The sequence below is a fragment of the Triticum aestivum genome, chromosome 1D (genome assembly GCF_018294505.1).
Source record: "Triticum aestivum cultivar Chinese Spring chromosome 1D, IWGSC CS RefSeq v2.1, whole genome shotgun sequence".
In the NCBI taxonomy this organism is placed as follows: Eukaryota; Viridiplantae; Streptophyta; class Magnoliopsida; order Poales; family Poaceae; genus Triticum; species Triticum aestivum.
Window position 1 is genome coordinate 368,313,085 of NC_057796.1, and position 23,100 is coordinate 368,336,184.

General features: G+C 43.4%; 2 long non-coding RNA genes across 13 annotated transcripts; both read left to right on the forward strand.

The window, feature by feature from the left end:
• The first annotated feature begins 10,168 nt into the window (after positions 1-10,168).
• Positions 10,169-10,714, forward strand: LOC123170217 (uncharacterized). Its single transcript, XR_006485097.1, has 3 exons — positions 10,169-10,285; positions 10,374-10,463; positions 10,608-10,714. It is a non-coding gene; the product is annotated as an uncharacterized lncRNA (long non-coding RNA).
• Positions 10,715-13,815: 3,101 nt separating this feature from the next.
• Positions 13,816-20,606, forward strand: LOC123182140 (uncharacterized). Of its 12 annotated transcripts, XR_006492032.1 has the most exons (12): positions 13,816-14,271; positions 14,380-14,436; positions 14,539-14,603; positions 14,687-14,844; positions 16,309-16,460; positions 16,723-16,810; positions 17,715-17,811; positions 18,578-18,655; positions 18,943-19,071; positions 19,151-19,234; positions 19,496-19,615; positions 19,712-20,606. It is a non-coding gene; the product is annotated as an uncharacterized lncRNA (long non-coding RNA). The 12 variants fall into 12 exon arrangements; XR_006492027.1 differs by lacking the exon at positions 18,578-18,655 and adding an exon at positions 15,345-15,400 and having other exon boundaries at positions 13,817-14,271; positions 19,151-19,615; XR_006492029.1 differs by lacking the exon at positions 18,578-18,655 and having other exon boundaries at positions 13,818-14,271.
• The last annotated feature ends 2,494 nt before the right edge of the window (positions 20,607-23,100 follow it).

The following is a 23,100-nucleotide window of genomic DNA, read 5'->3' on the forward strand; positions in this document are numbered from 1 at the left end:
CTGCGTCTCCGGCCCGCCCAGGACGAAAAGCCCATTTTCTGTCATGATTTTTTGTCATAGAAGTAGGAGCCCACCACATCTATGATGATACCGGGTTTTGTCACAATTATCGTCATAGAAGTGTCATATGTATGACAAAAAAAATCGTTCGGCCCAAAATGTCACGGATGTGTCTTTTTTTGTAGTGTAATAAATACAAAGGCACGGAAAAAAACAAGTAATAAGCTAATGCTGCCAAATTTTTTCCATTGTAATTTAATTAATACGTCGAGGCGTACTTGTGCAAGTAATGCGATAAGCAAGTAAGGCTATTTAACATGCCATGACCAAGAGCGAGCTGCGTGCGAGTATGTAAAACAGGTATAGCAATCGTTAGTAGAGACCACCTGGAGATTCCTTTGTACGTCAAAGCTCCTTGCCTCTTTGGTGTATCCGTCCCGTGACCGGTCCGATGATCAGGTTACCAGAAAATGCCTCGAGAAGAGAAAAACCCGAAATGAAAAAGAAAGTGAAAGTGTGCGGATCCAGGGTCGGTTGAGCCGCATTGTGGATCGCAATCTAGCTATGCCTCCATCAGTGCCCATGGGATTTTGAGTGCGTAGTTATATATGCGCGGTACAAATGCCGCCATTTGATCGGGACTGGGACGTAGGCTAAATTGCTAGTTAAGCTCTTGAAGAGCCGGGCTGACTTGCTGCAGAATAGTCCGGACTCTCTTGATGGTGTCCAGGGGCTCAGCCACCGAATTAAGGTTCTGTTGGAGAAGGCCGTGCTGTACTTCTGCTGCTAAGGCCGCGGTCTGCTCCTCGGTATGGAGGGAGCGTTCTGTATTTCCATTGATTGTAATGACGCCACGTGGTCCGGGCATCTTGAGCTTGAGATAAGCGTAGTGAGGTACCGCATTGAATCGGGCAAATGCGGTTCGTCCAAGCAGTGCGTGATAGCCGCTGCGGAAGGGGGCGATGTCGAAGATTAACTCCTCGCTTCGGAAGTTGTCCGGAGATCCGAAGACGACCTCTAATGTGATTGAGCCCGTACAGCGGGCCTTTATGCCTGGTATGACTCCTTTAAAGGTAGTCTTTGTGGGCTTGATCCGTGATGGGTTAATGCCCATTTTGTGCAGTGTATCCTAATAGAGCAGATTGAGGCTGCTACCACCGTCCATGAGGACTCGTGTCAGGTGGAATCCATCAATGATTGGGTCTAGGACTAATGTGGTTGATCCGCCATGCCGGGTACTGGTCGAATGATCCCGATGATCAAAAGTGATCGGGCACGATGACCATGGATTGAATTTTGGGGTAACCGGCTCTATCGCATAGACGTCCCTGAGTGTGCGCTTGCGCTCCTTCTTGGGGATGTGTGTAGCATATATCATGTGCACTGTTTTGACCTGAGGGGGAAACTTCTTCTGTCCCCCTGTGTTTGGCTGCGGGGGCTCCTCGTCATCGTCCTCGCTCTGCGATCCCTTTTCCTTGTTCTCGGCATTTAACTTGCTGGCTTGCTTAAAAACCCGGCAATCTCTGTTGGTATGGTTGGCTGGTTTGTCTGGGGTGCCATGTATCTGGCACGGACGATCGAGTATGCGGTCCAAGCTGGATGGTCCCTCACTGTTCCTTTTATACGGCTTCTTCCGCTGGCCGGACTTGGAGCCACTGAATCCGGCGTTAACTGTAGTGTCGTCGGTGTTATCGCCATTGCTTCGGCGTTTGTGTCTGTTGCGCCGGAGCTTGTCGGTGCTGTTTTTGGCCTCAGAGGGGCCTGCCTCGTTGGTTGTGTTTTTACTGCGAGCCAGCCAACTATCCTCACTCGCGCAAAAGCGGGTCATGAGTGCCGTGAGGGCTGCCATAGACTTCGGCTTTTCTTGGCCGAGGTGGCGGGCGAGCCATTCGTCACGGATGCTATGTTTAAAGGCCGCTAGGGCTTCGGCATCCGGACAGTCAACGATCTGGTTCTTTTTGGTTAGGAACCTAGTCCAGAATTTTCTGGCTGACTCTCCAGGTTGTTGAACTATGTGACTTAAGTCATCGGCGTCTGGTGGCCGGACATATGTACCTTGGAAGTTGTCAAGGAAGGCTTCTTCCAAGTCCTCCCAGCTGCCGATAGAATTTTCAGGCAGGGTGTTTAACCAGTGTCGAGCTAGCCCTTTTAGCTTTAGTGGGAGGTATTTGATAGCGTGGAGGTCGTCTCCACGGGCCATATGGATGTGGAGAATAAAATCCTCGATCCATACCGCGGGATCGGTTGTTCCGTCGTATGATTCAATATTGACGGGTTTGAACCCTTTGGGGAATTCATGATCCATTACTTCGTCAGTGAAGCAAAGAGGGTGCGCAGCGCCTCTATATCGGGCCGCGTCGCGGCGTAACTCCGATGGAGTCCGTCTGCGGTTATCGGCCTGGGCGTGACTAGGTTTGCCACGTCCGAATAGGTAGCCATCATCGCGCGTCGAAGAACGTCCTCGCGATCCGTAGATTGATCTGGTGTGTCCTGCTCTACTGTCCAGGTCCTGCCGAAGGTCGTATGTATAATCCCGAGCTGTTTTGTCTCTGTTTTTACGTGGCGGTGGGGCGGGCTGCTGTTCGGCCTGAGTTGCCGCTTTATCCCGACCGCGGGGTGGTCGGTCCGCCGCACTGTCCCGACCGCGTGGTGGTCGGTCCTCGTTGCGCGAGGGAGGTATGGGCTCCGGCGCTTCCTCATCGAACTGAGGTAGCAATCTGCGTTTCGGGTAGCTCTTGGCTGGGCGCTTGAGGCCGTATTCTTCGGCTGCCAGGACATCAGTCCATCTGTCAATGAGTAGGTCTTGATCAGCTTGAAGCTGCTTCTTCTTCTTCTTCAGGCTTCTTGCAGTGGCTATTAGCTGGCGCTTGAAGCGCTCCTGCTCGAGGGGTGCCTCAGGCACGATGAAATCCTCGTTGGCGAGGCTCTCCTCATCCTCGGAGGGTGGACGATAACTACCGTCCTCTGAGTCGTTGGGCATGGCCTGTTCATCAGGGCTGACTTGCCCGTTTTCCTGTTCCTCCTGTTCGGATGTTGCTCCAACAGGGTCTTCATTGTTTTCGGCGTCGTCCGGAGTATTATTTTCTCCGGTGCCAGTGTTGTTTTCCTTTGAACGACGTGACTTAGGGCGGCGCCGAGGACGCCAGCGCTTGGGGTGTGTCTCATGAGGTTTATTCTCGACTGGATTTTCTTTGTCATCGTCGTTAGTTTCTTTGGGTGTATCCACCATGTATACTTTGTACGAAGAAGTGGCCGTCCAACGTCCAGTGAATGGTGGGTTTTGGCCTTGCTCCTCATCGGCATCGTCGTCCATGCCGTCGATGTCTTCGGAGCCATAGTCTAGCGTGTTGGTTAGATCTTCGACAGTGGCTATAAAGTGGGTGGCGGGTGGGAAGCAAAATTCCCCATCATCAGCCCCTAGTTTGAACCGGATATAGTTCGGCCGTGAGTCCCCCGCCAAGGACAGGTTCTTTAATGAGCTTTGCACATCGCCGAAGGGCGAGCGCTGGAAGATGTCTGCGGCGCTGAATTCGAGGATCGATAACCGATCGAGCTCGGCGTCCGCAGACGTGCGTGGTTCAGAATTTATAGCCGGAGACGAGTTTGGAGTTCCGGTAACGCAGATGTCCCATGAGTTTAAGTCTGTATGCGGCTCCAACTCCGCGGGATCAGTGGCCTCCATGGTGGGGTTGAGCTTCCCATCCTCGGATGGCGCGATCTGCTCCGGATCTAAGGCCAGAGCAGTTACAGGAGCGATCTCCTAAGTGTGGTCCGATGGCAGATTTAGGTCATGTGCATCGGAGCGACAGGGAGCGGCCGCCGCGGTCTCGAATCCAGTGAAGATCAAGTCTCCACGGATGTCCGCGACGTAGTTCAAGCTCTCGAATTTGACCTGATGGCCAGGGGCGTAGCTTTCGATCTGCTCCAGATGGCCAAGCGAGTTGGCCCGCAGTACGAAGCCACCGAACACGAAGATCTATCTAGGGAGGAAGGTTTCCCCTTGGACAGCGTTGCTATGGACGATAGAAGGAGCCATCAAAACTATTGAGGACGGCAGAGTGGAACTCTCAATGAAAGCACCAATGTCGGTGTCAAAACCGGCGGATCTCGGGTAGGGGGTCCCGAACTGTGCGTCTAAGGTCGATGGTAACAGGAGACAGGAGACACGATGTTTACCCAGGTTCGGGCCCTCTCTATGGAGGTAATACCCTACTTCCTGTTTGATTGATCTTGATGAATATGAGTATTACAAGAGTTGATCTACCACGAGATCGTAATGGCTAAAACCCTAGAAGTCTAGCCTGTATGACTATGGTAATGAATATCTCCCCTCCGGACTAATCTCTCTGGTTTATATAGACATTGGGGAGATCTAGGGTTACATAGAGTCGGTTACATAGAAAGGAATCTTCATAGTTGATCGCCAAGCTTGCCTTCCACGCCAAGGAGAGTCCTATCCGGACACGGGTGCAGTCTTCGGCCTTCGTGTCTTCACAGCCCATCAGTCCGGCCCATGGATAACAGGCCGGACGCCCGAGGACCCCTTAGTCCAGGACTCCCTCACCGACCACGGTCGTGTCTTCTCCGAGCACGACATCCATGGGCGACCGGACCCTCTTCCTCGTCTTCTCCGGCTTATCGAACACCGGGGAACTCGGACGCTTCGCGTTCGCCCGGAGGCGACGGTGCCAAATGAGTGACGGGACCATCCTCATCGTCTTGTCCGGCCGCTCAGGCGCCCAGGAACTTGTCCGCTGCACATGACCTATCAGTTGGAGGGCAGGTCCAGTTTTAATGTCACTAGCTCAGCACCGATGATGATTCACCTTGTTTAGCTCAATCCGTATGATGCATGTTTTGTATGATTCATTTTCTTTGTCATTCATGGATTGCAGAAACTTTTTTACTTTGATGTGATGCTAATTGACCAATTTTCCATGGCAGTTTTTCGAAATTGTAGTTGATGGCAAGTCAAAATATGTTTTTGCCATGTAAACACAAAATATGTTGCCATGTCGCCTCAACTTTTGCAGCCATCCAAAATCTAAATTATTTCTTACCATGGCAAGACATCATAATATATTGCCATGGAAACACAAAGTATGTTGCCATTTCAAAATCATGTTTTTATTGCCATGGCATGAAAACATAATATGTTTTGCCATATTTCTGAAGCTGCTAGTACTATTTTTCCATGGCAATTTATAGATATTGTTTTCAATTAACCTTGGAAATTCTTTTGTAAAAATGCCATGGCAATTTTTATAAATTTGACATGGCAATTTTTTGAAATTTGTGTTAGCTAGAACATGCAGCCTGTTTGATTTTTGTGTTTTTTGTATTGTTTCAACAATCACAATTTGGAAAACAACTTTGTTCTACAACATGGAAAGAGTGTATGTCAGTAGCTTTCCAATTAGCTCATATTTTTTTTTGAGACAAAGCTCATCTTTTTTCTTGTGCTTGTATGCATGACAGGAGCTTCTTCAACCAAACAAGTTGGTTGTGCTCAATATACTTGCATGAATTCACATTCTTTTATGATACCATCTGTGCTTATTAAATAGTTTCACCATGGCAAAAAATAGAGTGAATATTGTCATGGCAAATCCAAAGTAAAATTTGCCATGTGCATAAAAGTATTTTTGCCATGGAAGAATATAGTAAACTTTGGCATGGAAAATTAAACTAGAACAAGCCATGTGAATAAAAGTATTTTTTTTCCATGGAAGGCCATGGCAATTTTCTGAAATTTGTGTTAGCTAGAACATGCAGCCTATTTGATTTTTGTGTTTTTCGTATTGTTTCAGCAATCACAATTTGGAAAACAACTTTGTTCTACAACATGGAAAGAGTGTATGTCAGTAGCTTTCCAATCAGCTCATCTTTTTTCTTGTGCTTGTATGCATGACAGGAGCTTCTTCAACCAAACAAGTTGGTTGTGCTCAATATACTTGCATGAATTCACATTCTTTTATGATACCATCTGTGCTTATTAAATAGTTTCACCATGGCAAAAAAATAGAGTGAATATTGTCATGGCAAATCCAAAGTAAAATTTGCCATGTGCATAAAAGTATTTTTGCCATGGAAGAATATAGTAAACTTTGGCATGGCAAATTAAACTAAAACAAGCCATGTGAATAAAAGTATTTTTTTTGCCATGGAAGGCCATGGCAATTTTTATAAATTTGACATGGCAATTTTCTGAAATTTGTGTTAGCTAGAACATGCAGCCTGTTTGATTTTTGTGTTTTTTGTATTGTTTCAGCAATCACAATTTGGAAAACAACTTTTTTCTACAACATGGAAAGAGTGTATGTCAGTAGCTTTCCAATCAGCTCATCTTACTTTTTTGAGACAAAGCTCATCTTTTTTCTTGTGCTTGTATGCATGACAGGAGCTTCTTCAACCAAACAAGTTGGTTGTGCTCAATATACTTGCATGAATTCGCATTCTTTTATGATACCATCTGTGCTTATTAAATAGTTTCACCATGGCAAAAAAATAGAGTGAATATTGTCATGGCAAATCCAAAGTAAAATTTGCCATGTGCATAAAAGTATTTTTGCCATGGAAGAATATAGTAAACTTTGGCATGGCAAATTAAACTAGAACAAGCCATGTGAATAAAAGTATTTTTTCGCCATGGAAGGCCATGGCAATTTTCTGAAATTTGTGTTAGCTAGAACATGCAGCCTATTTGATTTTTGTGTTTTTCGTATTGTTTCAGCAATCACAATTTGGAAAACAACTTTGTTCTACAACATGGAAAGAGTGTATGTTAGTAGCTTTCCAATCAGCTCATCTTTTTTTTAGACAAAGCTCATCTTTTTTCTTGTGCTTGTATGCATGACAGGAGCTTCTTCAACCAAACAAGTTGGTTGTGCTCAATATACTTGCATGAATTCGCATTCTTTTATGATACCATCTGTGCTTATTAAATAGTTTCACCATGGCAAAAAATAGAGTGAATATTGTCATGGCAAATCCAAAGTAAAATTTGCCATGTGCATAAAAGTATTTTTGCCATGGAAGAATATAGTAAACTTTGGCATGGCAAATTAAACTAAAACAAGCCATGTGAATAAAAGTTTTTTTTTGCCATGGAAGAAATAGAGTAAATTTTGCGAGGGCAAATTAAACTAAAATTTGCCATGTGAACAAAATTATTTTTTTGCCAGGGAAAAAAAAGTAAATTTTGCCATGGCAAATTAAACTAAAATTTGCCATGTGAATAAAAGTATTTCTTTGCTATTTTTGCCATGTGAATAAAAGTATTATTTTGCCATGGAAAATGCAAAAATAGAGTAAAATTTTCCATGTGAATAAAAGTATTTTTGCGATGGCAAAAATAGAGTAATTGTTGCCATGGCAAATTAAACTTAAAGTTGGCATGTGAATAAAAGTATTTTTTGCCATGGAAAATTAAACTAAAGTTTCCCATGTGAACAAAAGTATTTTTGGCATGGCCATGGCAAATTAAACTAAAAGTTGCCATGTGAATAAACATATTATTTGCCATGGCAAACATGGAGTAAATTTTGGCATGACAAATTAAACTAAAATTTGCCATGTGAATAAAAGTATTTTTGCCATGGCAATTTTTCTAATTTTGATTTGCCAGTCTGTGTGCAATTGGTAGCTTTTTAATCCCTGGGGTCTTTGTGGGTTTTTGTGTGCGTACGCTGGGCCTTTTTTTGGCCCATTTTCTTTAACCCGGATGTATCGACAAGGTTGCTCGTGAAGGGATTCTAAAAAAAAGCTTTCTCGCGAAGGAGGTGTTCGGGCTGGAGCGTTTCCGCACCCAACAACTCGGTTCGGTAGATCGCCCTCCCAGATCGAACGTTTTGTTCGGTCTGCCACCTGTCCAGACCGAACGTTCGGTCCTTATCGAGTCGAGGTCCGTGCCCACGGAAAGCTAATCAAGGTCCTAAATTTATTATAGTTGTGGGGATATAAAAGTTAGACGATCTCGTTCCCATCGGTCCCATCCATCCACAGCCGCCTCTCCTCTAGTCCTCTCCGCGGCCACTAGGGTTTGCTCTCCTCTAGTCCTCTCCGCGGCAGCTAGGGTTTGCTCTCCTCTCTGCCGCCCGCAGCTCTTTACCTTCCGGCGTCGGGCTCGTCGCCGTCTGGTAAGTGCTTCTCCTCGTACTTTTTTTTGTCTCTGCTGTTTCGCCCTCCGGTCCTCATCGGTACCTCGAGCAGGGAAACTCGAAGTCGGCGTCCTGCCGTATCAACTCCCCCGATCCCCATAGTCTTTCCGCCCGCCGCCGCCAGGTCGGGTTAGGCCCTTCGCCGTCTCAGATCCCCCTCTCCTCACATTCGCTTTTCCTCGTCTCCGCCCCCGCGAGGTCGGATTAGGCACGCCCATCGACGTCTCCTTTGGCATATCTTATTAGTCGCTAACAGAACGATTTATTTTGTCTTTTTATTAAGAAAACTACGCAACCTGAATTCATTCGTTTCTATTAAATGAAATTTATTTATTTTATCTACTATTATGCAGGAGATGATGATATCCAAAATGCATGATATGCTTTTGCCAGTGTTCTCTCTGTTCAAGTTTCGTTTGGATGCTCCGCGTATCCACAGTATGTTCCTACTCATTTTGATGGGTCCAATTCGATACTATGGCTGGAACAAAAACGTGGTGACTAAAAAATATTAGATTGACCTCTTGTGCACTCCATAATGATCTTTTTTTTTGGTAGGCTCCTCACCGCTGTCTTGTCCACCTCATTGTGGAATGTCGTAGTAATTCTCAAAAGTTTGCACGGCAAGTAGCATATGAAGTATCAATGCTAAAGCAGATTTCAATATTTTATCAACAGTTACGTGGCATGGAAATAGTTTCTTGTTGACTTCTTTCCTTTGATTACTATTCATTGTGTACAGTTAAGTGGCATGGAACTGAAACCATACTTTGTTGTTGACTTGTTTCATTGTGGACAGATTTTCCTTGTTAAGTTGAGATATTAGCATCTTACTAGATCTTGATTACTATTCATGTTATGGTGTCTTTCGATTTATCTTAGCTCAGCAGGACAAAGTCATGAAGGGTTCATCCTTACACTAGTTTGATGCCAGCTGCCTACATTTACCAATATTTTTTAATATGGTTTAAGTTCATGCATATCTGATTTTATGAGTTTCAGTAGGCGTCATCAAGTCATGGGCTGTGGCTTCAATCCCCGGATTTTTTGTTTGCATGTGCTGTGCTGCTATGAAGCATTGTTTAGCAAACAATGTTTTGGGAATTTCTTCCCGTATCCAGGTTTGTTTTTATTAGTTATATTGTGTATTTCTAAGAATTATGAGCACTTTCTGGGTGGTGTTCACTTCAGTTATGGTCAGGGTAGCTAAATTTTTTATGCTCCAATAAATGTCATAGATCTTTTTAGTGAACTTTTGGTGATAATATTGTCAGTGGGTTCGTTTTTAGTTTAATAGTTCAACTAATCTGATATGCATTGTTATGCACAGCACGTGTTCCCACCCGCAGATGCTGCCTCCATGCTTTTCATTGCCGACACTGCAATATCTGGTTAGTAATAGAATAGAAGTTCTTTTGTTTGTGCCAAATTACATTTGCGGTTTGTTCTTCTGAAACTTGCAATGGTTATAGATATGTGGTTAGTAATAGAATAAAAGTAACATCAGCTTCACTATGACTTGTGCGTGTCAACTTCATTTGGCATAATCACCTGTATTTATAGTGAGACCTCAGTAATTTTTTTGCATCATTGCAGCTCTTTCTCTTGGTCTACGAGGACGAAATAGTATTTATCAGCATTTTCTTATTCTTGTTGATCTAAGAGAACATTCTATCTTTTGTTTATTCTTTAGTATTAGTACTAGGGAAAAGTGCAGATTTGAAACTAGAACGTTTCCAATTCTTGTTCAGATGCGCCCTGCTTGCTTGGCTGTTTTACTTGCTCGGTTGCTCTATATGGGATCCATGCCACTCTTTTGCTGTTGCCGGTATGATTAAAAAAAATTGTGGCCCAAGGGGCCGAGACAGTATGCACAAAGAAAAACAAATTATTTTGAAGTTTTAACTTCCTCTTGGATTAGCTATTGTATTAAATTCTGCATATTGGAGCAGTTGCTGCATCACTCAGCACATAATATGGATTTCTGCTTTTTGGTTCCAGGTATATGTGTTGCACTTGCCCTCTGTATCGCTGTGCCAAGAGCTAGCAAGAACCGTTTCTTTAATTACGCATTTTTGCGATACACTGTAATTATCATCATACTGAACTGCTTTCAATCCACACAGGTGAGTTATGCTACTTGAGTTGCACCTGATATTATCTTGAAAATAAAATGCCTTGTTCTATATGCTCATCTCATCTTTTTTTTTTCAGGGTGGGGGGCAGCCTGCTCTACAATACGTTGCTTGTGGCGTGATTAGTTTTGTTGCTGTTCACTGTTTGTGGAATGTAGAAGTAAAACAGGTAAGGTCAGTCCATATTGTTGTTTGTACTATAGATATGCCTATTGCCAGTCCCAATTGTGTGGTGGTTGATGACATTCTGTAGTGACATATCCTATTTGCTAATATCTCTTTTTTCCCCTTGCTTGAGGGTGACAACAATCAGCCGATGAGTGAAGTGTGGGATTGGAACATGTATGGAACCAAACTGAAGTTTCATGGATGGTTTATTAACACTGCCAATGAGGATGGTGACGGAGGTGAGGATGATGCTTCATTTGCCTCGGAGCATTCCGATGATGAAGATTTGACGGAGGTGTCAATTTTACGTGTGGTGCAAGTGTTGGCCATTCGTGCAAACTTCCGTATCAGCCGTATGAACGCCCATGACTGGTACCAAAGTTTTGTCATCTATACGGCGCTCGAGGGGGAAGTACAAGAGGTATACACTAGCTACCATATGTTATATCTACTACATGCTTTATGCCTCTTTACATGCATTATATATTTAATAAATTAAAATCCTTCACATTCATGCTTTCATGTGTAGGAAGGAATGGATTTGGTACTCACTGGACCATGTGGGATACTACAGGCTTACGGTGGCATTTGCTTGGAGGTTTTCACAGAAGACCTGGTTTTCACAGAAGACGATGAGGGGTCTTCTACTGATGATGAGGGGTCTTGGGGCGGTCATTTCCGCCGAGGCTGGGATGTTACTGATCCTGATGAAGTTGAGGAATTCACACAAACCATCTATGGAGGCCTTGGCCGCAAGTTGGAGATCACATATTTGGTGATTCCGGAAGCAGTTGAGACCTATGTTGAGGTCAGGTTGAACCTCAAAGACTTCGGTTTGAGAAGCCGCTCTGTGTATGGTAGCGTCAAGGCAATTGCCGTTGACTATGGGAGCAAAAGCGTCAATCTCTTCAGTTTTGAACGAGGCAGTAGCTTGTCCCTACCCTGTGGTTCCACGTGCATTCTTCCACTGGGACCACACATGATTGCATTGCCTAAAGGTAGATAGTACAAACTCCACATAGAGGTGGACCTAAGAGTAATCACAACCTGTGACAGCCAAGAAGAGGACAAGAATTTGAAATTCTGTCTAGACTGCAGCCGTAGAATTAGGAGTGAAGAACGTCTAGAGTTACCCCGTAGAATTAGGACTCAAGAAAGAGAATTCGATGGTGATCAAGTTGAAGTGAAGGTCATCTGGGCCCTAGCAAGATCCTTCTAGATCCTCGATAAATTTGTCTAAGAAAGGAGCTAGAAGCGAAATAAGTGAAGGAAGGCATGTGCCACATGTGGAACTTTGTCTATGTTTGCCAGATCATATTATCTATTTCCTTGTGTTCGATCTATTCATGCCATTTTATTTGAACTGAACTTGGGTGAGTGGGAAACCAAGAATAGTAAAAGAGTCTTTCGTATTCATTAGTGAATATTTATATTCGGCAAGGAACCGAATACATGAAACTAAAATAATTGTGAAACTGCATGCTACCATTACTCAGCAATCAAGAGTCCTTAATTAATGGCTATATATTTTCCTCTATTTTTGGTCAAACTTGACCAATTTTGACTTTAACAAAACCCTAAATGCGCAGTAAATAAAAACGGCCTGAGTAGCAATCAGGCAACGTTGTTAGAAATGGTGTTGGCTAAGTGCACCTAAGGCCCTGTTTGGTTCAGAAGTCCTAAGACTTTTTCTAGTTTCAACTAAAAAGACTCTTTCTAGTTTCAACTAAAAAGTCCCTCCCTGTTTGTTTCCTGGGACTAAAAAATTCCTAGTCCCTCCCTAAAGGTTATTAAATGACATGTAAAAGACCATGTTACCCCTAGTATACATAAAAATAACAACCAAACAAAACCATGGGACGGCGGGGCAATGGGTGCAGGGAGGGTCATTGTTGGAAAAGTCCCAAAAAAGACTCCTTAAGAGTCTTCTTCATTTAGTCCCAAAAAGCAACTTTTAGTTCCTAGTAGTCCCTCTTGTTTGGTTAAAAAGTCTCTAAGACAGACTTTTTCTAGTCCCTGAAACAAACACCCCCTAAAGCTCATAGTTGGACAGCATACCACTGCATTTTGATTTGATTTGGGAGCTAATTTAGCGACTATCCATATAATCACTCTGATTTCGTTTTCACTAATCTGGTCTAAACTCTGATTTCCTTAGCTCTGTGATCAGCTTTCCCTCGCTGGATAGCACTTCAACCTTTACATACATTTTTTTCATCATAATATCCCCGGACTAAATTTCAAAATCAGTTCCTGGCCCACTATTTAGGTTCCGTGTAACAGTTATCTTTCAATATTTAACCATTTGGATCCGAATCAATGAACGGCTGTCAATATTTCCAAGCGTTGTAAAATTCGTCCTTATTGTGTCAAGAAGAAAAGGAACTATATTCGTAGACTGTTGGATGACAGTGGTGAATGGAAAGAGGACAACGAGTCAATGAAGAATCTGATTGTAGCTATTTTCAACACTTGTTCACTTCAGAAGTTGCAGATCCGAATTGGAATGTTATTAACAGGGTGAAACCGAAAGTTACTCCCTACATGAATGAGGCTTTAATGGCCCCATATACCGAAGAGGAGGTAAAGAGAGCCTTATTTAGTACTCCCTCCGTTTTGAATTAGTCTACATCCTGACTAGATAATTTGTTCCAAATTAGTCTACATTCTACCAAGGAAGCGCATACAGTGCTTCCATCAGCGGCCATCGGTGCTACCGTCCGCGTTCGGCCGTGCTACCTGCCGGAGTCAGCATTGCTACCGGCGGTGCTACTTGCCGGAGTCAGCATGCTACCGACGATGCTGCCGGCATTGGTCGGCGAGGTCCCGTCCCACCTTTGTAGGTCGGGACGATGGTGCAGCGGGCGGCGGTGCGGGCAGCGCGGACAACGGTGCTCGGAGTTGGCTCGTTGCCGGCCATGCAAGAGGAAGGTCGGGGGAGGCCCTCTTACAAGTCACACCCTCTTGAGCCTTGACCCTAGAAGGACCACAAAGTGGTATACACGAATTGAATTTCTTCTATAAACCACAAGGCCATACCCGGCATATGGGCATCGGTGCGTCTCGAAACCAACCTCGTTTGTTCGATTCAGTAAACAGTAAAAATTTTCCTCTCACTTTTCACCACAGCCGTCAGATATGTATTTTTTTTCCCACTTCCTACTTTTCTTCTATAAACCACAAGGCCATACCCGGCATATATGGGCATCGGTGCGTCCCGAAATCAACCCCGTTCCTTTGATTCAGTAAACAGTAAAATCTTTCCTCTCATTTTTCACCACAGCCGTGAGATATGGTAAAATTTTTTCCCACTTCCTACTTGGTTGAATAGGTCCATGACAGATGGGTCTAAGAAAGTACAGTGCCGCGAGGAGCGGTGAAAACCCTAGCCAATCCTCTCTCGTCCCCGCGCCTCCATTCTCCTCCCTCCACGCTATCCTCCCGCGCCTCCCTCATAGCCCCGGCGCGGCGCCGCCTCCACCACCTCCTCCTCTCTCTGCTTGCCTCCTCTCTCGCTCAAGAAGGCGGACCGAGCGGCGGCGGCATATTGTCCGTAGATGGAGAAGGCGGACACGAGCGGCGGCGCCATCTTGTCCGCGGATGGCAGACGTGTTTCTTGCCGCCGCCGCTGCTCCTCTCCCTCGCCTCCTCTGCGACGCTTCCTCCTCTTCTCTTCTCCCGCTCCAGTCATGGCGATGGCGGCCGGGCAGGGAAGCGGCGGCCGGGCCAGGCAGGGCGGCGGCGGCCGGGAACGGAGAAGCGGCCGGGCTGGGAGAGCGTCCTCGTCGCCTTCAACCTCCCCACGCGAGGTCCTGATTTTTTTTATTTAATCCCCACAGATACTCATTTCTGTTTGTTCAGATGCTATTTTATATTTTGCCTACAAGGTGTTTGACAATACTCCAACGTGGCTGCAGGATGACATTAGTCTGCAATTGTACTCAATGAACGATAGCAGTTTTGTTTGCAAATAGGTTCAGAAATTTGGTTTCCTGCACACATCATATCAGTAAGGCAATAGCTAGGCAAAGTGTTCTATTAAGATTTAGTCATGACGGGTCTGTTTTCCACTGTAGAGAGGAAAAAGTAGGGACGGTGAAGCCTTGGGTTACATGACAAATGCAAAAAACTTTTCAAACAGGTATACTTTTCTTCGTGTTTTTTGTATATGTATCTATGAGAATTATGCAGCAGTATCATATGGCAATTTGATTATATTCTCAGGTGTGCCTGCAATGGAACATTGGATTTCAGCAATATTATTGGTTCTGCATACAAGGGTACTATCAAATGGAGTTGAAATTGCAGCTGCGTTAAGTTTGGTGACATTTGCAAAGGATTGGTTGAAAGAACAGAGTCACCAACTCACCATACAGGAAAATGTAAGCTGTTACCGATAGCTTGAATAAATGTACACTGCTTAGTTCATATTTGATTCCAGTGCTTTAGCTTTCTTGGATAGTAGAGTTATTATAGAATAAATTTGTGTCAGTATAGACACAGAAACATACATATAGTTGTACAAGGATAGTAGAGTTATTATAGAATAAATTTCTGTCAGCATTTACCTTGACTTGGTTTATGTTTGATATGTAATCTGATTAATGGTTTACGGACTAACAACTATAAAATCTACTTTGATTTGCAAGGTACCCCCAATTTCCATACTTACGGTGTTTTTATTCTCCATTTAGTGCAGCTCCTTCCTAGATAATATTTCTTGGTTTGTTGTCGAGTCCTATATTTGCTTAAGTGACGAATAGACCAATTTCATCTACTATAGATATTTTTTTCCCAAAATGAAAAAGATTGACTTTGAGCATGGAATTAATAATCTATCTGCTAGAATTTATCAAGAATTATGTTTGTGTTGGATGTGCAGAATAGTAAAACCCGCAACAAAACATATATCTGGAAAAGTTTACGCCGTACTGATGGGTTAGTTATTCTGCTCTTATTCCATGTTAGTTAAGAAGCAGATGTTTCGTGTCGGTTCCGGTTATATGCCTAAATGTTTTTCGCCGCAGAAATAGGTCTTATATTTAATGCAACCTACTTTTTTCTCAAATAATGATATCTGCATCCCTTGATGTTGTAGGCCATGGCTTGACTGATTATGGCCAATTAGAGCATGTATATCTATATATCTTGCTTTTTTTTCTTTCTTCGGTTATGGCGACCCAGGATATTTGTTGGTGGTGTTGCAATGGTCATCTTGCTTATTCTTGTGTCTGCTACTACTTGTTTCTTGGTTCCTTACTACCACTTCTGGCCTCATGTATAGGGTTATGCTGTTGTGGGCTGGTCAAGCAGTGACCGGGTCATTGAGTTCCTGGTGTCCTTAGTTTACTGCAGGGTACCCTGGTGGCGACAACTCCTTGCCTTAGTTTACTGGACTGCAACTTGCCCAAACCATACCCTGATCCGCAACTCTACTTTTCTGTTCAATTTTTGCTCCTGGTGTGCTTTGGAACGTGGTCGCCTAGCGCAGCTTGCCCCCTTAGAGCCTAGCATAATTTGTATTGGAGCAGACTTTAATTAATTAGATGTGTGATGTGTCTGTTTACAAAATATTTGTTATTTTTTTGCAAGTTTATCATGTACCAGGGGCTACACATGCCTTGATAATAGCACCACAAATGTCCAGGTTCATATGCAGTTTTATTTTAGGCATAATAGCAACCTTATTTTATAGGGGAAGGTAAAAGAGCTTCCTGATCAGGCCTGATTAACCATTTTGTGATCTCTGTAATATGATATGGTTGTTGTTTTGAAGTTGATTACATTAGTCCCCTATTTATTTTGAAGGATCCTTCGTCCGTCTGATCATTTTTCCGTCTTCACAGGTTGTTCTCCTGTTTTTGACTGCATCCTTGCGCCGTCGTTACAAGCGATTTCCCTTCACTACAGCCCCTTTCATGTCGTTGTTACAAGAGATTTCACAGTTTCCCCTTGTTACCATGTTCTTCAGTTAAAATGCAGTTGTAGTGCTCCAAAGGTGAGACAATTTCAAATTCTACATCATCACTCTTTTCTTTCTGTTTTTCCTGTGCAGTTTTGAACTGTGTAAAGCCCATACGGTCAGACAAGAGCTTGTACATGTTTCTAGATATCTATTCGATGTGGTAATCAAGTGTTAACCTAATTTTGCAATCTCATAATATTAATTGTTGTGGTGTTAGATTTCTGTTTTACAAATAGTGGTTCCATATTTTGTTCCTATTATCTTTGCATAATTGTGTTGTCGAACCAATTTTCAGTTATTTTCTTTACTGTGGTTCGGATAAGTACATATTCAACGATGTTGGACATTGCGGTTGGTGGCTACATATTTCAAAGATCATCTGGGTTCGTATCAGTCATCTTTATCTTGAATTAGTGATATGCAATTTTTTGCAAGTACTATAAATTAGAGTGGTCCATTGTTTTCTTGATGGTAAAGCTGCTGCCTTGTGACCATGAGGTCACGGGTTCAAGTCCTGGAAACAGCCTCTTGCAGAAATGTAGGGAAAGGCTGCGTACAATAGACCCAAAGTGGTCGGACCCTTCCCCAGACCCTGCGCAAGCGGGAGCTACATGCACTGGGGCTGCCCATTGTTTTCTTGATGGGCATTTGATTATTCAGATTAGTGTTTTTTGCTATGCCCTGGTTTGGTCCTCTAGACAGGGCCAAACCTACTGATCTGCTAACATAATAAGCCTTGGGGTATGAAAGACTTGTGGTATGAAATAGTTCCATCCCATTTAAAGCATTGCTTTTTCAGTGTCTGCTCTGAAACTGAAACTGTTTTTAAACCTTGCTGTGAAGGGCAGAATGTCCATTGCAACACCATGGTTGAATCAGCCTTAATAGTTAAAAAGCATGGTTGTATTGCTCACTTATAAGGCGTTCTATTTTGTTTAAGTGCATTTAATCTATTTTCTCTTAATTTTTCAATCGGTGTGCATAAAGTTGTCTTATCTGATACATCATTGATTAAGAGTTTACAACTAATCTCAGAAGTATCGTCTATAATAATTTCTAATGGTGTTCATATATCCTGATGTGATATTGTGTGTTTTGGTGTCCACACCTTGGAGTACTTTATTCTGATTTTAGTCTACTTTCACTACTTCAAATAAGTTTCCTGTATTATGATTTTGGATGCACAACCTATTGATCAATTTTTTAAATAAGAAAGAATCAACATTCATGATGTTCTGCGGCTTTGAAGTATTTGTTATTACCCTGACCCTATTGCAATTGTTGCAGGCTAAACCTTGAAATCAAATGTAATTTTGAAGCCATTCTTGATTATTTTGCCAGCTGCGGTACATGATCAGAACTAAGGCGACAATGGCCAGACTATGTAAGTTATTCATTCAATGTTTTTCTACATCCCGATTAATGGGTAGTTCGGAGAGCGTTGTGTAATCTCTACTTTAATGAACTATATTATATCGGTTATTTTATTCTTCCTTTTTTTTATTCATTGGCTTTACTACTTTATAGACACCTACCAGAGGCTATAAGGAAAGTGAGCTTGAATTATGGTGCAGGATGTCAGTAAAACATGTGAATGGATTAAGAATTGTGTATGTAGATATTGATGCAAGTTGGTTGCATTTTAGAGATTAAACAACACTGAAAGAGGATGGCATACTTTGCATAAACTTGTGTAATATATCATTGTTATATTTCTGGGTCAGCATTGATTTTTTCTCCATTCAAAGAAATTGTTTGCTAAAAGGGGCAAATAACCATCTTATATTTCTAGATAATATTCAGATTCATTAAAATAGTGGTTTCAAGTGTGGCATTCAATACTAGAGTAATAAGGATTAAGGTACAGAACTTTGTATGTTGTGTAAGAATAAAACCATTTGTTTATCTTGCCAAGTTTCAGTATTATTACTTATGATATCATTCTACCAATTGATGATAAGACAATTGCCTAGAAAGAGCAGCGATAAGACAATGTACAAAGACACAATATAGTTATATTTTGCATTTCTAGGAAATTGCTGCTCATTGATATTTGTTTGAGCTTCTAATTTCTGTTTCCCCTAGAGTATTGTTAATGCTTTACCTTTTATATTATATAGTTCAAGCACTCAGAAGAACTCTTGTCGTAGGTCTGGTGCATAGATTTAATTGATACATTGCCAGTTTGGACAACACCTTCAAACATTATCTCGGAAAGAGTTCATCTGGTAATGACAACGTCGAACATACAATTGATGATAAAACGATTATGCAGCCATTCTTGCACGCCATTAAAGAACTTTTATATGACCTAAATGTTTTCTTTTCTAATTCGAAAAAACTGCCTTATTACCTGATTTCTGAAGTTTGGGTTGTATCAATATTTTTTTGCTTTTATATTGATGGACAGTGGAGTAACTCCGTGCTTACCTGTTCCTATAATAACCTTTATGATATGCCAATACATTCATATAATATCCTTTTTACATAATCATATTGTCTCTTTTCTTGGCAGCACAACAAGACTTGGATGGAAAGGCCTTTCTGCCCCAGCACAACATAACTCCTGGGGTCATATTCGGCCTCCCAAGGTCCTACTAGGGTTGTTCTTTCTAAGGGTGAAGCATTGCCTGTTGTGCCAATGGTAGGATGATACCTATTCTCAAATTTATATTCTAACAAGGAATGGGTTATTTACAAATCGTATGTTTCATTTGTTTCAGCCGGGCAAAAGGAATAGCTCTTTTGAAGGACAAAATGCTGTAACTCTCTTCATATACAAGATAGAACTTATGACTTCAATTCCGGTATAATTTCACCACTTGCGCCTGTGGCGCAATGGGTCATATATTCTCTGAGGTTCCCTAATGTTCCTGAAAGCTGCCCTCATGTTTGCTAATGTTTGATTTGTGCTGTCGCAAGTAGCTTTTGTTTGCACTACTGGACGAACTATGTTGAGCTTTACTTCTAGGAGGCAAATTACTCTTTAGCTTAAACAGATACTTAGATTTTACAGGACATTTTACATGGCTCTTTGATCACATCTCCTGGTATTTTGGGTCTTTCAGGTGATAGAAATAGCCAGATGGGTCACGAAAACATCGTGAAGATGGTGAGATATTGCAAGGAGTCTGATCCGTTCTGAGGAATGCTTGTCTTTGAGTACCAGCCAAATGGGACCCTCTATGGTAAGTCGATATGGTCTTGGCACTGCAACCTTGTGCATATGATGCCATTTGACTGAAAACATCTTAGCTTTGTTTGTGGTCTTTTTGGGGTTTCAGATGGGAAAGGATGTTAACTATCTTGGCCAGGCGAAGATTGTGCTCAGCATCGCGCGCATTCTAATGCACTTCACAGTGAGCCGATGGCTCTGTTCGCGCTCCCCGTGTTGACGGCCAGTTCGGTCTATTAGTTATAACATGGCTTCTTCACTGCAGTTGACAACGAAGACTGCAGGGTGAAAACCCCACATCAAATTTATTGATTAGTAAAGTCATATACAAAAGATTTGCAAAGGTTAGAGAGTCAGCTAGCTATAACAGAGAGTCAATCCATATTGCAAACTGTTGTGGGTACTTGGCTTTCACCCTATGCAAGTGCAGGGTGACCTCATGCCTAAATTTGCTTCTCCAGGATCTAAAAGATGGCAACACATTCTGAAAAATAGCTTCATTTCTCTCTTTCCAAATGTGCCAGGCAGCTAGAATAACAACCTCAGTGAAGAATGGGTGACCAAGCTGCTGCTTTGTCAACATAAAACTCAGCTCAATGGAGTTACCCTGCTGCCAGTGAATCTGTAGATAGTTCCATATCCTGATGCTAAAGTTGCAGCCAAAAAAGAGATGCATCCAATCCTCAGTGCACCTTGTGGGACACAACACACAGTGAGACATTCTCCAAAAAAAAAACACGCACAGTGAAAGACATCAGTGACATTCCAGTGTCGTCTGCGAAGCATGTCTCTGGTATTTAGTCTATCACTGAAAAGCAGCCAAGCATGGTATTTTCAATTTAAATCATGTAAGTGTGGTTTGTCATGGATGTGATACTCCGTGCTGCAATCATTTGGCAATCATTCTTGCCACGAAGAAATTTGTAGAGATTACCACCTTTGAGAAGGTTAAAAGATACAATATGTTCTCCTCGAGTAAAATTAGTTCTGCGCATTCTGAAATAGAAGTTATGTCTTGCAACTTCTGGTCACTGCTCTTTGCTATAAGAATCATTGGTTGTTCAGGTAAAAAAAAGAATCATTGGTTGTAATGAGCATTCATAGGGCATATTGTGGTGTTTAAAATCTGCATAGTCAGTTGCTCTTTTATTTCTTTATTGCAGCTACCATCCCATATTAAATCCCTTTGCATGTATTGACTATTTGTTCTGGATTCTGGTCAAAACAAAAACATTAATGCGGAAAAACACGTGGGCAAACACAGTAAGATACAAAGATACACGAGAGGGGAAATCGAGGGAAATGCGGAAGAACACGGGCAAACACAAAGATACAAAGGGGTAAACGATGAAACCTATCTAGCCTCGATTACCCGGCAACAAACCCCAACGGGAGAGCCTCCGGATCTCACGAGCCAAACCAATCTCACCCTTGTTGAAACCGCTTCCTCTCACCGGCCGGTCCACCGATCCAATAGAACCTCGCAAGGAAGATTGACTAGATCTACTTGAATCTCACAAGAGAAAGAGTAGCTTCTATGAAAGATTCATCTCCAAAGGAGGTCAAGGTAGGTTCCACACATGGGGGAAAGTCTGAACCCTAGGGGGTATTTATAGTACTAGGGACGAAGGGGTAGGTGGAAGTGGAGATACATGGGCCAATGGCCACTAGTAGAAAAACGCCCATTTGTCCCGGTTTCAGAGGACTAAAGGGTCGGTACTAAAGGCCACTTTTTTAGTCCCGGTTTATATACGAACCGGGACTAAAGTCCCTCCACGTGGCCGGTGTCTGGAGCTTCATTTTTTAAATCATGATGCAAACACGTCCTGCGATATTTAACCCCATACTATACGGAGGATGTCTGTTCCAGCAGTGTGTGTGTGTGTGTGGGGGGGGGGGGGTCGACATGTACATAAAGATCGAGGGATGCAGGTTAAAATGGATTAGGAACCACCAGGCTGAGCTACGTGCCGACTTATACCAAGGTGTTGTCGATAGCATCACGGCAGGGGAGACACGAGTGAGCTCTATTGGCACTAGGACTGTTCTCCCATGGTCACTCCAGGGGGCTTCCGTGACATGAAGCAGAGGCATATGGACGCCATGGCATTGGTGCAGACGTACGGCAAGCCTGCCATCTTCCTGACGATGACCTGCAACCCAAACTGGCAGGAGATACAGGATGAGTTGTTTCCAGGCCAAACCCCGCAGGACCAACCAGATCTTGTGGCCCGAGTGTTCAAGTCCAAGCTGGAGACAATGAAAGATATGCTGACGAAGAAAAATATACTAGGCGTTGTGAAGGCGTACATATATGTGGTAGAGTTCCAGAAGAGGGGCCTCCCGCATGCCCATTTCCTGTTGATTATGGATTCGAGATATAAGCTTCTTGTGCCAGAGCAGTACGATCGTCTCATATCTGCCGACCTCCCAGACAAGCATAAGTACCCGGAGCTCTACGCCATGGTCGTGAAGCATATGATGCACGGCCCATGTGGGTCCTGAACCCCAACAACGCGTGCATGCAAGAGGGCTTGTGCAAATGCAGGTACCCATGGGATTTCAACGAGACCACCGTACAGGGCAAGGACTCCTACCCTGTTTACCGAAGAAGGAAAGACGGTCGCTCAACGAAGGTCCGCCGTAAAATGCTAGACAACAAATGGGTTGTTCCTTACAACCCTTACCTCCTACGGATGTTCAACTGCCACATCAATGTGGAGGTGCGCTCTTGCATTAAGGCCGTCAAGTACCTGTATAAGTACATATACAAGGGTCATGATCAGACTTTGTTCAATATCGACCAACCTGACGCCCAAGGCAACATAGATGAGATCAAGAGATTTATCGACACAAGGTGGGTAACTCCACCAGAGGCGATGTGGAGGATATTCGGCTTCACCCTTTGTGAGAACCACCTGGCGGTCCTGCTGTTGCCGCTACATCTCCCAAACATGCACAAGGTCACATTCAAAGCGGGAGAGAACCTGAATGACGTCCTCGCCAATGATAACTCATCAAAGTCTATGTTGACGGAGTATTTCGTGGCTAACCAAGAGCACGTGTGGGCTCGAGATATTCTGTACAAGGACTTCCCACGAAGTTTCACTTGGCAAAGAACAAATAATTGGTAGGAAAGGGTACAAGGTTACCAAGTAGGCCGAATCGTGTCAGCCAATCCCGCCGAGGGGGAGCGGTACTTTCTAAGGGTGCTTCTAAACCACGTACCAGGTTCAGTGTCCTTCGAAGACCTAAAAACTATGGATGGTGTGTTGTGTGATACCTTCCGTGAGGCCGCCGAGAGGAGGGGTCTCATCGAGTCCGACAACACGCTCGACGAGTGTCCGACGGAGTCCGAGCTGTGGGCCATGCTGATTTCGCTCAGGAGGCTCTTTGCAACAATCTTGGTATTTTGCAAGCCTGGCGACGTTCGCGGTCTTTGGGATAGGCACCTTGAGGCGATGTCTGACGACTACAGGCGACATCACACATGCCCAA